Source organism: Notolepis coatsorum (genome assembly GCF_963971535.1).
Source record: "Notolepis coatsorum genome assembly, chromosome: 8".
Classification (NCBI taxonomy): domain Eukaryota; kingdom Metazoa; phylum Chordata; class Actinopteri; order Aulopiformes; family Paralepididae; genus Notolepis; species Notolepis coatsorum.
Window position 1 is genome coordinate 48,377,641 of NC_140172.1, and position 14,787 is coordinate 48,392,427.

Here is a 14,787-nt window from a genome sequence, read left to right on the forward strand (position 1 = left end):
GTGTCCTCGTAGGAACCTTTCAGCTCGTTCTTCCTCAACGCCAACGAGAGCCAGTTTGACCACCCGGAGAGATCCTTCTCGGGCATCACACGCTCCTGGAGGAACTGCCAGAGAGACACCGCCGACGTCATGGTACTGTGTGTTAGATATTCAGATGACTTACATTATGTGCTGCGCTGTGCTGTGCTGTGCTGTGCTGTGCTGTGCTGTGCTGCGCTGTGCTGCGCTGTGCTGTGCTGTGCTGTGTTGTGCTGTGCTGTGCTGTGCTGAGAGTGCTGAAATAACATGTTATAGCGTAACCTCGAGTGTATTATTACTCACAGTGACAGGGGCGACAGTGGCTCAGGAGATTGTCTGGTAATATGAAGGTTCCGGTTAGATGCCGGCTCCTCCCGGCAGTGCAACAAAGTGTCCTTGAGCAAGACACTTGACCCCGTAATTTCTCCCGATGAGCAGGTTGGCCCCTTGCATGGTTGCCTCCATCGTCTGTGTGTAAATGTGTGAGTGAATGGGTGAATGTGAGGCATATGTTGTCAAACGCTTTGGATAAAAGCTCTATATAAATGCAGTCCATTTATAATTATTACTTTTATACAGAGATTTGGTGAACAATTTCATTCATAATACACTAAACAAAGTGGACTGAAGTGGGCAACTGATGATTGGTAGAAATAAGTGGGAAAACAGTATGTAAGAAATAATAGAAGGACAATTATACTGTAGATAGGTGTGACCGTCAGGAAGACATGAAATATGTGTTGCTGTTTTTTGCAAACAAGAGTTAATCCTACTTGCCAGAGATGTTTGTATATAAAATGTGTGTTGCTGTTTTGTCCAACAGGAGCTGATCCCGGAGTTTTACTACCTACCAGAGATGTTCGTCAACAGTAATGAGTATGAGCTGGGGATGCGTGATGACGGGGTATCTGTCTGTGATGTGGAGCTTCCCACCTGGGCCAAGAAACCTGAGGACTTTGTTCGCATCAACCGCATGGTGAGGGATGCTTGATATGCTGATGATACAATCATTTGAGCTCATTCTGGATACAGGTGTCTAAATGCCTAAAATATAGAAATGTAAATAAATAGAGCTTTATTTTGTGACCTTAACATTACAGGACTAGTGCATTAAATATAAAATGTGCCTTTACAAACCAGCTTTTCCCAAATTTCCCCAAAAACATTGACTTTTCTTGAAATCACTCTTGAAGACAAAGATTCATTCAGTGTTCATTCATTTCTTGAAACCATTTGCATGCTGTGTATTATGTTTAATCTCTTTTTTCATTCATGGTGATTTTGGGCTAGTCATAACACTTTTAATTATCTGTTGTGTGGCCACTGTCTAATGTACACCCCCACAACACCAATTACAGGCTAATTTCATCTGAAAGTCATCAATTAATTGGTCAATTAGTTCAAAGAGACACAGTGTGTCATAGTTACTAAGCGTCTAATGCACTCTGCCTGGAGGCAGTGAGGTCCATCTAGGTCTCTCTTCCAGAACGTGACAGCTAGCTCCATCTAGGTCTCTCTTCCAGAACGTGACAGCTAGCTCCATCTAGGTCTCTCTTCCAGAACGTGACAGTGAGGTCCATCTAGATCTCTCTTCCAGAACGTGACAGCTAGGTCCATCTAGGTCTCTCTTCCAGAACGTGACAGCTAGCTCCATCTAGGTCTCTCTTCCAGAACGTGACAGCTAGGTCCATCTAGGTCTCTCTTCCAGAACGTGACAGTGAGGTCCATCTAGGTCTCTCTTCCAGAACGTGACAGCTAGGTCCATCTAGGTCTCTCTTCCAGAACGTGACAGCTAGGTCCATCTAGATCTCTCTTCCAGAACGTGACAGCTAGGTCCATCTAGGTCTCTCTTCCAGAACGTGACAGTGAGGTCCATCTAGGTCTCTCTTCCAGAACGTGACAGCTAGGTCCATCTAGGTCTCTCTTCCAGAACGTGACAGTGAGGTCCATCTAGGTCTCTCTTCCAGAACGTGACAGCTCCATACTGTATCAAACAACATGGGACCGATGTGCCATTTAGAACCATCAAAACCAAGTTGACCTATTTTAAACACTGCTCTCTTTTATTGATCCTCCAAAAACAAATGTTGCTTTCTTCAAAAAGAGGGTGTACTTTGTCTGAGGAAAGCAACAGTTGTGATTGGAGGATCAAGAAAAGAGGGCAGGATTTGAGATAGGTCAAATGTACAGACATGAAACTTCTTGATATTATTTTTATTCAGTGTTTTAACACATATACAAACAAAGCAGACAGAACAGACAAAATCAAGACATCAGATATGCACAACGACTACAAATAAAATAAATAATTTAAATATATATACCTCCCTCCCCTCAACAGACATGAAACTTGCCAGATAATAATCATGTGATCCACCATTATTTGTTAAAGGATTACTGTCATTGTATCAATCAGCCAGAATTGTACCTTGATTTTTTTTTACGTTCTGTGAATTGAATGTGGTGGGCAGGTATCTAATAGTGTGTCTAATCACTGTGTGAGTGAGTTTAGCATCAGCTTTTATACTTTACTGGTGTCTTTATCTACATAATCTTCTCCCTCTCCTCATGCTCTCCTTTCTCCCTCCCAGGCCTTGGAGAGTGAGTTTGTCTCCTGCCAGCTCCACCAGTGGATTGATCTAATATTTGGCTACAAGCAGCGAGGGCCCGAGGCGGTCCGATCGCTCAACGTGTTCAACTTCCTGTCCTACGAGGGAGCCATCACCCTGGACCACCTGGACACCATGCAGCGCGAGGTCTGCTATAACGCTGTTGTCTAGTGTTAGTCCTTATATCAAGAGCTCAGTCACCTGGAGCAGCGAAACATGTCTCCATTGTTATTTCTTACTTTTGGTGGTGAGACTACCCATTGTCTTACGTCACTGATCTTTAATGTCCCTCTGTCCGCTTACCTCTCCCCCACTCTTCCCACCCTCTCTTCTTCTCTGTCTCTGCCGCACTGTTTCCGTGCCTATAGGTGATGGAGGCCCAGATACAAGCATGTGGTCAGATTCCCTCACAGCTGTTGATTGAGCCACATCCCCCCCGTTCCTCTGCCATGCACCTGGTAAGACCACCTCCACAGCAGACAACTGGCACAGCTGAGCACAACTACTACACTGTGGAAGAGCCAATGGAGAGCCACTCGTCTCAGTCAACCAGTAGTCGGCTCAGTTGGTGAGACAAGTGGCTCCCAATGCTGATGGAATTAATGAGGCGTCGCCCACACCTGGGCCAATGCCTCGTTACATACATCGCATACGTACGCCTACCAGTGTTGGGAAAGTTCACTTTCTACATGAACTAGTTCAGTTCACAGTTCACACATTTTAAAATGAACTAGTTCAGTTCATAGTTCATAATAAAAAAAATTGAACCACAGACAGCAATCAGAAGACTGGCATTTCCATCACACTGTGATTATTTATCAGTGTTTCCCCTACCATTGCCTTGAAGAGGCGGCCCGCGTCTCGCGTAACGAGTCTCTCTCTCCGCCACACTTTTGAACAAAGTTACACTGTGATAGAGCGCAGAGAATGAACACGTTCACAATTACGCTCATCTAGCGGAAATACAGTATGTTCAGTTCACGTTCGCCCAAAATATGAACGAGTTCATGAACGCATTCAGGCACATCACTGATGCCTACTACGAATTCCCTATGTTTTTGCACATCAAATAGTCTTGCGGATGGTTAGCTTAACATTCTGACCAACAGGTGGAAACCGATTTGCATCACCATAAATTGGTCGGGTTCTACTGATCCAAACATCAGGGATATAGTAGAAATGTATCTGGAAGTGAACTTATAATGATCATGGTCATCTTTATTATCTTGCAGGGAGACATTTGTTGCGTAGCAAAGGCATGCATACAAATAAACCTGGAGAGTTTGCCGTAACACTACAATGTGTTTGAGTGTCAGATTTCCAGACGTACTAGTTAACAGCACAATGAAATAAAAAAATATATACAGTATATATTTTGGAAAATATATTTCTTGTGTCTAAATGTGTATATAGGCAGCCTACGTTTATATATGCAACCAAACCCCTTTTAACAGGCAACTAGACTGTATGGAGTGGTTGAGTACATCCACATATCATAACCTGGAACACATTTTAGCCTGGTATTTTAATTAATTGCAGTTGCCCGAACATTTCACTAGTGTGAACATCTCCGTATTCCAACGGGTGTGGATTTGGGAGATTGTATTGTATATACATTGTTTGTGTATGTTGTTGATGATGATGATGATGATAGTTTTTTCCTTTCTAGCAATGCATAGTCTCTCTGTCCCCGCCTCCACCCACAGCAGCAGCCTCAGGTGCTGTGTTGTCTCTGTATCAGACATGTCCATGTTAGAACCTAATCAACCCCTCAGCCCTCAACTTTCACCAACCAACCAAGCGGATCCTCCCTCCTCCTCTCCTATAGGCTCCCCTCAGTGTGTGCACCTGCCCTACTCTCCCACTAATACACCTTATCCTCTCCCTGCCTCTGTCCTTCCTTCCTTCCCTGTCTTTCTCCCATCCCCTTTTCTTTGTCTCTCCCTGTGTCCTTCCCCTCATGCGCCATCTCTCCCTTCTCCCCCACTCTCCTCTGGTCCCCCTCCCCCTCCCTCCCTCTTGCTCCACGTACCTCTCCGTCTCTCTATCCCCTGCCCCCCCATCCATCCATCCATCCTTCCCTCCCTCTCTCTCTCCATCTCCCTCCTCGCCGTCTCCCAATCTCTCTCGCCCCCTGTCTCTCTCCCCCTCCCTGATTCCTCCTTTTCTCTCCCTCCCTATCTCTCTCCTTTCCTCCTGATCCGTCCTGCTCTCTCTTTCCCTGCCGCCCCCTCCTCCCCCCTCTCTCTCTCTCTTTCTGTCTCATCAGTGTTTCCTTCCTCAGAGTCCTTTGATGTTTAAGGACCAGATGCAGCAGGATGTCATCATGGTGCTGAAGTTCCCGTCCAACTCCCCTGTCACCCACGTGGCGGCCAACACGCTCCCCCACCTCAGCATCCCGGCAGCCGTCACCGTCACCTGCAGCCGCCTGTTCGCTGTCAACCGCTGGCACAATACAGTTGGTGAGTGTGTCTTTGAAGGGGTAGGACTGTGTGTGTGTGTGCGTGTGTGTGTGTGTGTGTGTGTGTGTGTGTGTGTGTGTGTGTGTGTGTGTGTGTGTGTGTGTGTGTGTGTGTGTGTGTGTGTGTGTGTGTGTGTGTGTGTGTGTGTGTGTGTGTGTGTGTGTGTGTGTGTGTTGTAATGGGGTGCAGTCATTGTACTTAACGACTGATATCACTGACTGCACCATGTTACTACAATCAGATCCTAACTGTAAATGTTATATCAGTGATATATCAACTGTTATTGTGTAATGATGGTTCACATACCTTGTGTGTGTGTGTGTGTGTGTGTGTGTGTGTGTGTGTGTGTGTGTGTGTGTGTGTGTGTGTGTGTGTGTGTGTGTGTGTGTGTGTGTGTGTGTGTGTGTGTGTGTGTGTGTGTGTGTGTGTGTGTGTGTGTTGTAATGGGGTGCAGTCATTGTACTTAACGACTGATATCACTGACTGCACCATGTTACTACAATCAGATCCTAACTGTAAATGTTATATCAGTGATATATCAACTGTTATTGTGTAATGATGGTTCACATACCTTGTGTGTGTGTGTGTGTGTGTGTGTGTGTGTGTGTGTGTGTGTGTGTGTGTGTGTGTGTGTGTGTGTGTGTGTGTGTGTGTGTGTGTGTAACAATAAGTTACAGTCGTCAGTATTAGTTATTATATACATAACAATTTGTAAAACATACAGTAGTACCGACCGATACCAACAACTGCTACTCTTACTACAGTCAGTTTGTAGTTGCTCATGTTAGGGAGTGTGGTATCAACTGTAACTGCTCGCTCAGAACACAGACAACAAAGCTACAAAACGTACCCTTCAAGTGTTGCATGAGTGACCGCGGATCGATGATGTCATGGGCTTGTTTACTATGAATTAAGCGCAATAACATGAATGAACAATGTACTTAATTGTTTTAACATTACACAATGTTTTTTCATCGCACGTGAGATCATTTTACGGTCAAATGTCGCCGTGTGTTGTGATGTGTTTAACCCAGGTGTTTGTGTGATGTGTTGCTAGAGCTGACCAGTGTAAGTTGCTCATCCTCCAGGTCTCCGTGGAGCTCCAGGATATTCTCTAGAACAGGCTCATCACCTGCCCATCGAGATGGACCCTCTGATAGGTCAGTAGACACACACACACATACCTCCACATTTGTGATGCACTCAGTCTTGGGATGTATATTTAAAAGTTCAGAAGTTTAGCCATATTTCCTACTCCCCAATGATGTTGTCAATAGCAATAGAAAAGTCCTTTTTCATCACAATCCATGCTGTTCTTTACACTGCATCCCTGCAGCTCTGGCTAGTCAGCCACAAACCAATGCAAAGTCAATGGCTCCACATGCCAGTCTGCATAAGCACTGAAATAAACGCTGAAACCTCCTTGGGGTGCACTGTGGAGTAGGTTTCAGCGTTCATCCCAGGTGTTGCACAGACTGAAGCGTGGCCCCACTGACTTCGCATTAGTTTGTGGCTGACCAGCCAGAGCTGTGGGAATCCAGTATGAAGAACAGCATGCTTGACAACATCTTTGGTGAGTAGGGAATGGTTCCAAAATTATGAATTTACTCTTCAATAATCCATAGGCTATGAAAGGAGGGGAGGGCTGCAGTGTTGTTGATCTGAAACCACTTATTCTCAGACACTGATGATCAGATTGCTTACTTTTATGAGTTGTTAGTCATATGTTCACACTATTCCACCACTACTCTTTAATAGCCTTCCGATATCTCTGTCCGCCCTCCGGCAGCGTGGCTACACGGGTAGCTCTCCGGACTCATGATCGGAAGATCACCGGTTCGAGCCCCGGTCAAGGCCCTTGTCAGAAAGTGGTGTTGTTGTCCAGCAGGGAGCACTCTGTCTCTGAACATGGCGGTAACAATGCCTTCCTTCGGATGAGACGTTAAACAAAGGAACTGAATTTGGTCGTTAAAGAACCCAAGGCATCTATCGCAAAGTGTAGGCGTTCCCTGACATTCCTGACCAAATTCCCAATCAGGTATCTGACATCAAGGCTATCTAAACATCCCTCCCCTTTCATTGGCTGATTCAATCCCTGTCTCCTGAGCCTTTCAGCCATTGTGTAGTGTGATGTGTGCCTGGTGCCAGTGTATGGCAGCCATTGAGCCTGCGTAGCCCAAGGTTGGGTGCTACACAGTGGTGGTGAAAGAGGCAATTTCCACCCCACATTGTAAATAACTTTGAGTCTCTAGAAAAGCTATATAAATGCAATGATCATTCATTCATTCATCTCCGTGTTCTCGTCCCTCTCAGCCAACAACTCGGGTGCGAACAAGCGTCAGATCACAGACCTGGTGGACCAGAGCATCCAGATCAACACACACTGCTTCGTGGTGACGGCCGACAACCGCTACATCCTGGTCTGCGGCTTCTGGGACAAGAGCTTCCGGGTCTACTCCACCGAAACTGGTAGATATATCCACAGTATATTTACCTCTAGGTTTACGTTTGGTTCACATAGTGTCTCAAATCATTTCATTTTTGTTTTATGATGACACAAGATAGAACACATCTAAGAATTATACTGTATGTACAGTATAGTAAATGTGTTTTGAAAACTTGTAAACAGGCTCTGCAAATGTAAATAAATTCCCCTCCTCCAAACTGCATAGCAGACCTTTAAGTTGCTTGACTGAACTGTCGCTCCCTCAGTGGGGCTAAGACCCTCCTCACACTCTCTTCTCTTCTCTTCTCTTCTCTTCTCTTCTCTTCTCTTCTCTTCTCTTCTCTTCTCTTCTCTTCTCTTCTCTTCTCTTCTCTTCTCTTCTCTTCTCTTCTCTTCTCTTCTCTTCTCGTCTCGTCTCGTCTCGTCTTTTCTCTTCTCTTCTCTTCTCTTCTCTTCTCTTCTCTTCTCGTCTCTTCTCTTCTCTTCTCGTCTCTTCTCTTCTCGTCTCTTCTCTTCTCTTCTCTTCTCGTCTCGTCTCTTCTCTTCTCTTCTCGTCTCTTCTCTTCTCTTCTCGTCTCGTCTCTTCTCTTCTCGTCTCTTCTCTTCTCTTCTCGTCTCTTCTCTTCTCGTCTCTTCTCTTCTCTTCTCCTCCACTCCTCCCTCCTTCACAGGGAAGCTGACCCAGATCGTGTTTGGCCACTGGGACGTGGTCACGTGTCTGGCCAGGTCAGAGTCCTACATCGGAGGAGACTGCTACATCGTGTCTGGCTCCAGGGACGCCACCCTGCTGCTCTGGTACTGGAGTGGACGACACCACATCATAGGGGACAACCCTAACAATAGTAAGGATGTGGTTATTGCTTATTTGGATCCACAGTAGTTGCTATACCAAGGTAGCCACTATTCCTTTTTTTGCCTTTTCTTTTTTGCCTTTGACCTTGGGGCACACATACTGTAGGCCTATTTCATCTGGTGATTGGGGGGGGGGGAGGGCGGCTGATGAGAAAAGGTGTGGAGCACCTTTGTATTTGTGTTTTCTTTATAAAAACAAGATTTGGTCTTCAAGAAAGTATTTTCTTTACAAAAACGAGTCTTGAAAAAGAGGGGTCGTCTTATAATCAGGGAATTCTTAATATTCTGACCAATTCGGTATGTTTCTCCCAGGTATACAAGTCATTTCTCATACAAAGCATTTCGGTACAAGTCATTTCTCATACAAAGCATTTCGGTACAAGTCATTTCTCATACAAAGCATTTCGGTACAAGTCATTTCTCATACAAAGCATTTCGGTACAAGTCATTTCTCATACAAAACAGAAGTAATGTTTGACACGTGGTTCTACATGTGTGTTTGTCCCAGGTGACTACCCCGCGCCCAGAGCGGTCCTGACTGGCCACGACCACGAGGTGGTGTGCGTGTCGGTCTGTGCAGAGCTGGGCCTGGTCATCAGCGGAGCCAAAGGTTAGTCTGTCTTGGACGCGTTCACACAGTGCATTTCGCTAGTATGCACTGTACGTTATATCATATTACATTATATAATCATATTATAATTCATTTGTGTATTATATTAAACTATATTTACACTATATACGATTATATTATGGTACTATATTATATTGTATATATCATGTACTATATATATCATATCACATTATATATGTGTTGTATACACTATCATATACTGCAGGTATACTATACTGTAATGTGTACTATATGTATCTACTGTAATGTGTACTATATGTATGCACTATGTATGTAAATGTAACTGCTGGAGGCAACCTGGTTGGTTAGGGAGCGTATACCTTCTGTTATGATGCTCTCTATTATCGTTATGGAGCGTTCGAGCTTAAGATGGGATTGCTCGAGATTAAGATGGGAATTCATAAGCTTGATCTGGGATTGCTTCGATCTGACCTGGGACTTGCCTAGCTCCTCGATTAGCTTAGTAATAGAATCCATATTGGAGGAAGCGTCATCTCTCTTTATCTCGCTTGCTTTCTTCTGTGGCATTGTGGTTCTTTCAGTCAATATAGTTAGTTGGAAACCTAAGGTGATATATACGTACAGGTTTAACCGAATTGGGGGTATAAAAAGAGGCTTTTAAAGTCAAAATATAAAAAACGGGAGAAGCAGCTTTACAGAGTGCGACCTACATACTCGACCCAGAACCGGAACCTCATATTATAATTAATTTGTATATTATATCTGAACTATATTTGCAGTATATGCTATTATATTATGGTACTATATTGTATATATCATGTACTATATTTATCTCACATTATCACATTATATATGTGCTGTATACACTATTATGTACTATGTCTTCAGGGGTAGGGCCCGACAAGCCTAGTGCTTCTCCCTAGCCCTTTTCGGACAATTGGACAATGCTGCAATAGTAGCTGGTAAAACTTTATTTAGAATAGAATAGAATAGAAATACTTGTATTATCCCGTGGGAAATTTGACACTGCATATCGCTCAACATTTACCATTTAGACAGAACAGGTCACGAATTAGAATAATAAAACGAATCAAATCAAGTTGCCTAGGATAAGAGTAGAGTAAAATAGAATAAAAATGGAATAAAATATGCAGTAAATAAATACAGTAAAAATATACTGAGGTCTACAGTAGGTGTAATATTGCACAGTGCTGTTTCAAACTAAGTCCAGGAAGATGGTAACTGCCACTCTGTGCTCAGTGATGCAGTGAGGCACAGTGATGCATTGTATAGTCTGATGGCTGTTGGAATGAAGGACTTCCTGTGCCGTTCAGTGCTGCATTTGGGTAGTGTGAGCCTGGCACTGAACATGCTCCTCCTGTCAGCCAAGTCTGTGTATAGTGGGTGGGAGGGGTTTTCCCTGATGGCCTGGAGCTTAGCAAGGCTTCTCTTTTCCGCCACCCTCGCTAGGGAGTCCAGCTCCACCCCAACCACGCTACTGGCCTTCCTGAGCAGCTTATTCAGCCTGTTTGTGTCCCCTGCTCTCAGTCCGCTGCCCCAGCAGGTCACAGCGTACAAGAAGGCGCTCGCCACCACAGACTCATAGAACATCCTCAACATCCTTGAACAGACATTGAAGGATCTCAACCTTCTGAGGAAGTAGAGTCGGCTCTGGCCCTTCTTGTACAGTGCCTCTGCGTGTTTTGACCCGTTTATGGAATGACCATTGATATGTGTCCTAAACCCGAAATAAAAAATAACCGAACTGAATTGAACTTGTGTGCAAAAGCAGCGAGTTGCATCGCTAAGGCAATGAGATAAAGTGAGAGGAGCGGGGAACGAGGAGCACAATTAATATCTGTCGCACAAAATGTATGTTGTACATGGTTCCTGACAAACTAAACAATAAACAAACAAACAAACGAATTGATACGATAAAAAAAAAAGTTTTCATTTCAGTTCCTGTGTGCTTCTAAACACTGCGTCACCTCTCCCCCTCTCAGAGGGCCCGTGTCTGGTCCACACCATCACAGGGGACCTGCTTAGGGCCCTGGAGGGGCCCGAGCTGTGCCAACGGCCCCGTCTCATCTCGGTCTCCAGCGAGGGCCACTGTATCATCTGCTATGAGAGGGGCCGCTTCTGCAACTTCAGCATTAATGGGAAATTACTGGCCCAGATGGAAGTCAACGATTCCACGCGGGTAAGGGTTGTCCGAGTGAATGTATTAATTATGCATGTATTTGCACACACTTTCACATACACACGGGTATGCTCACATGCTCACAAATGTAATTTTTACATGAGTGCGCGCACACACACAATTCACCACATCAATTTACCTATCCCTTCCTCACATCATCATCATCTCTCTCTCTCTCTCTCTCTCTCTCTCTCTCTCTCTCTCTCTCTCTCTCTCTCTCTCTCTCTCTCTCTCTGTCTCTCTCTGTCTCTCTCTCTCTCTGTCTCTCTCTCTCTCTCTCTCTCTCTCTCTCTCTCTCTCGCTCTCGCTCTCTCTCTCTCTCTCTCTCTCTCTCTCTCCAGGCCATCTTGTTGAGCAGTGATGGGCAGAACCTGGTCACAGGAGGAGATAACGGGGTGGTGGAGGTGTGGCAGGCCTGTGACTTCAAGCAGCTCTACATCTACCCCGGCTGTGACGCTGGCATCCGTGCCATGGACCTCTCACACGACCAGAGGTACGACACATTGGGTGGCATTTTGAGCGTAACAGACGGATACAGTGAGGAAAAACTGTCTCCAGGTCTGTGTTTTCTTAGCATGTGGACGGTGGCTGGTGTTACACTTCCCAACCTTTTATCATTCCATTTGGGCTGTGGGGGGTGCTTACTGTCTGAAGGAGTCGACGGAAGGCTTCTTGTCCTCTGCGAAAGCATGCAATTGGTCCACTGATGGATACATCTTGATATTTGTCTAGTGTGTTCATTAGACGGGTGAAATCCTCTTTCAGTGCCTCTGTGCCAGTTTTCTTAGGCAGTTAGCCTCGCTGGTATGCGCGCCATTAGCGTTAGCCACGCTTCTAGGCCTCTTTGCTTTGGGAAAGAATGATAAAAATATATATATATTATACTTTTCTTCTTTTTTTTCCATTCGACTAAGAGGTTGGCAGCCGACTACGGCTCCTTTTGATCGATTAGTCGACTATTCAACTAGTCGAGGTCAGCCCTAATTGTGATACTAAAGAGTATTGCATTTCATATGTGTGACTCATTGATTTGTGATTTAGGTGGCAGGTTGGTTAGGGAGGCCCACTAGTCATTGAAGGGTTTCTGGTTCGATTCCCAGTACCGATACTGCCAACGTGCCCCTAAGCAAAGGCACCAAACCTCCAATGTGTACCAGCCTGCTCCATGGATGGGTATTGAAAACCAGCTAACATTATCTAATTACTGTGATACAACACAACAGGCAGAATCTGTCCTTGTAAAAGTAATTATACATTTATTTTGCAGACAGACTCCAGTGAGTCTCTTGTGTTCTGTTCGGATATGTTTTGTTGTACTGTCCCATATAGAAAAGATACTGTATACAAATCGTACAAGATTTGTCTACATGGTCCCGTTACAACATTGTCGTGTTCAGCACGTGTTGGTGGCAACTGCAGATTAAACCACCAGTGAAGCCCGACCAGTTTATAAAAAAATATGCTGATGATTCCACTTCACTATCCCTGCTGACTGACAGCGATGTGCCAGTGTAATGTTGATTGGCTAATTGAATGGTGTGTGACAAAAATGCTCTTATTAGCAATGCTAAGCAGACAAAGGAAATACTTTTTGGCCTTTCTCCTGATTGGCAGCTGCCTCCAGTGACAATTCACAATGTAGAAATGAATACAAATACCTGTGTGTTATGATAGATGCCACCTATGATAGATACAGCAGCGCATCTACTTATTATGTTTCTGTTTTTTAAATCAGTTATTCCGAGTGTCCTGCTGTACTATAGTATGGGTGTGAAACTTAAAACTAAACGACATAATCAAATAAAAATGTGTGCAAAGAGTAACCTGTGGCACACGCCATTCAAGTAACACACAACTAAAGCATGCTCAAACTTGCTAACAGTATCTCTTCTGACTCCTTGTGTGTTTTAAGTAGAGAATACCAACTTCTCATTGAAGATGAGATTCTAAGAGGCGATTTGGAATTATTTTATACATCAGTCTATCCTGTTGCTAAACCAAAGTCAGTTTGATGCTAACTGAGATCTGATTCCAGAGGATATAAGGTGATTTGTATGATTGTCACGACTGTTGGACGTGTTTTGTACGTCTGTGTGTATGTGTTTGATCTGTGTATAAATCTCCTGAACGGAACTGCCTAACACCAGACACACACCAGGCTCTGAACTGCCTAACACCAGACACACACCAGGCTCTGAACTGCCTAACACCAGACACACACCAGGCACTGAACTGCCTAACACCAGACACACACCAGGCTCTGAACTGCCTAACACCAGACACACACCAGGCACTGAACTGCCTAACACCAGACACACACCAGGCTCTGAACTGCCTAACACCAGACACACCAGACACTGAACTGCCTAACACCAGACACACACCAGGCGCTGAACTGCCTAACACCAGACACACACCAGGCACTGAACTGCCTAACACCAGACACACCAGGCTCTGAACTGCCTAACACCAGACACACACCAGGCGCTGAACTGCCTATTACCAGACACACACCAGGCGCTGAACTGCCTAACACCAGACACACACCAGGCACTGAACTGCCTAACACCAGACACACACCAGGCACTGAACTGCCTATTACCAGACACACACCAGGCGCTGAACTGCCTATTACCAGACACACACCAGGCGCTGAACTGCCTATTACCAGATACACACCAGGTGCTGAACTGCCTAACACCAGACACACACCAGGCGCTGAAGCGGCCCCAAGTGGCAGGAAGAACAGCCAGTTTCCTTTCAGTGCCTGTGTTAACCAATGGGACCATTCAGAAAAGCTGTGCTGCAGGGCCGGCTCTGTCTGCTCTGTGTTCTTCATGAGCTGCGAGCGCCTCTACGTGTGATTGAAGCAGAGGAGCAGAATCTCTTGTTTTTTTCCCCCACAATATTGTTTTCGGTTTTTAACAACCACAATAACATTGGAAAACAGTTAGAACAAGGGAAAAAGCAGACATAAACTGAAGCTGTACAGTATACTGTAGCACAGGCCCACGGCTTGCTTCTCTGTGACAAACATCATACACATTCCTCACATGTCATCCTCAGGAAGGTGGGACATCCAGCCTCTCTCTTATAAAATCCACAAATGTAGATTTCTTTTCAAATGTATCAGAGGAGCCCCACATTGTGAGTTTAAGATCGCCTCTCTCAGCCTACCAGTGTAACACATTTTGTTATCTGGAGTTTCATTCCAGATAGATTCTCAATGTTTTCCCCATCTACCATATGCCAAAAATAGCTATCATCTGGATCTGGCCGAGCCACCATTTTGAAGACATCTGACATCTAGTGTTTTGAAGTTGGACAGACTACAGGTCACTGCCATCCGTTACATGTGGGATCACATGTGGAATCTATTATTTTGCAGCTTCTCAAAAGTGGGAACTACTTTGTCTATATAAACGGCCTTTACATATCTTCCATAATACTGTCAAAAGATGTCAAAAGATGTGTCCATTATAGAGGTGAAGAAGAGGTGGCTGTGATAAACGGGCAAGAAAAGAGCCCTTTTGCCATCCATACTTTTTCCTATTTTCAAAGACTGTGTTACAATGGGATTATTTTATTAGATTATCTTAATGTAATGT

General features: G+C 44.7%; 1 pseudogene across 1 annotated transcript in view; it reads left to right on the forward strand.

The window, feature by feature from the left end:
* Nucleotides 1–14,787, forward strand: part of LOC311233444 (neurobeachin-like) — a 129,061-nt pseudogene that overhangs the window by 111,093 nt on the left and 3,181 nt on the right. The window contains exons 38-48 of the transcript in view: nucleotides 13–132; nucleotides 842–994; nucleotides 2,610–2,774; nucleotides 2,996–3,085; nucleotides 4,897–5,089; nucleotides 6,178–6,249; nucleotides 7,403–7,558; nucleotides 8,207–8,377; nucleotides 8,896–8,997; nucleotides 10,983–11,179; nucleotides 11,521–11,672. The product of the transcript in view is annotated as a neurobeachin-like (transcript). The remainder of the gene's footprint in view (nucleotides 1–12; nucleotides 133–841; nucleotides 995–2,609; nucleotides 2,775–2,995; nucleotides 3,086–4,896; nucleotides 5,090–6,177; nucleotides 6,250–7,402; nucleotides 7,559–8,206; nucleotides 8,378–8,895; nucleotides 8,998–10,982; nucleotides 11,180–11,520; nucleotides 11,673–14,787) is intronic.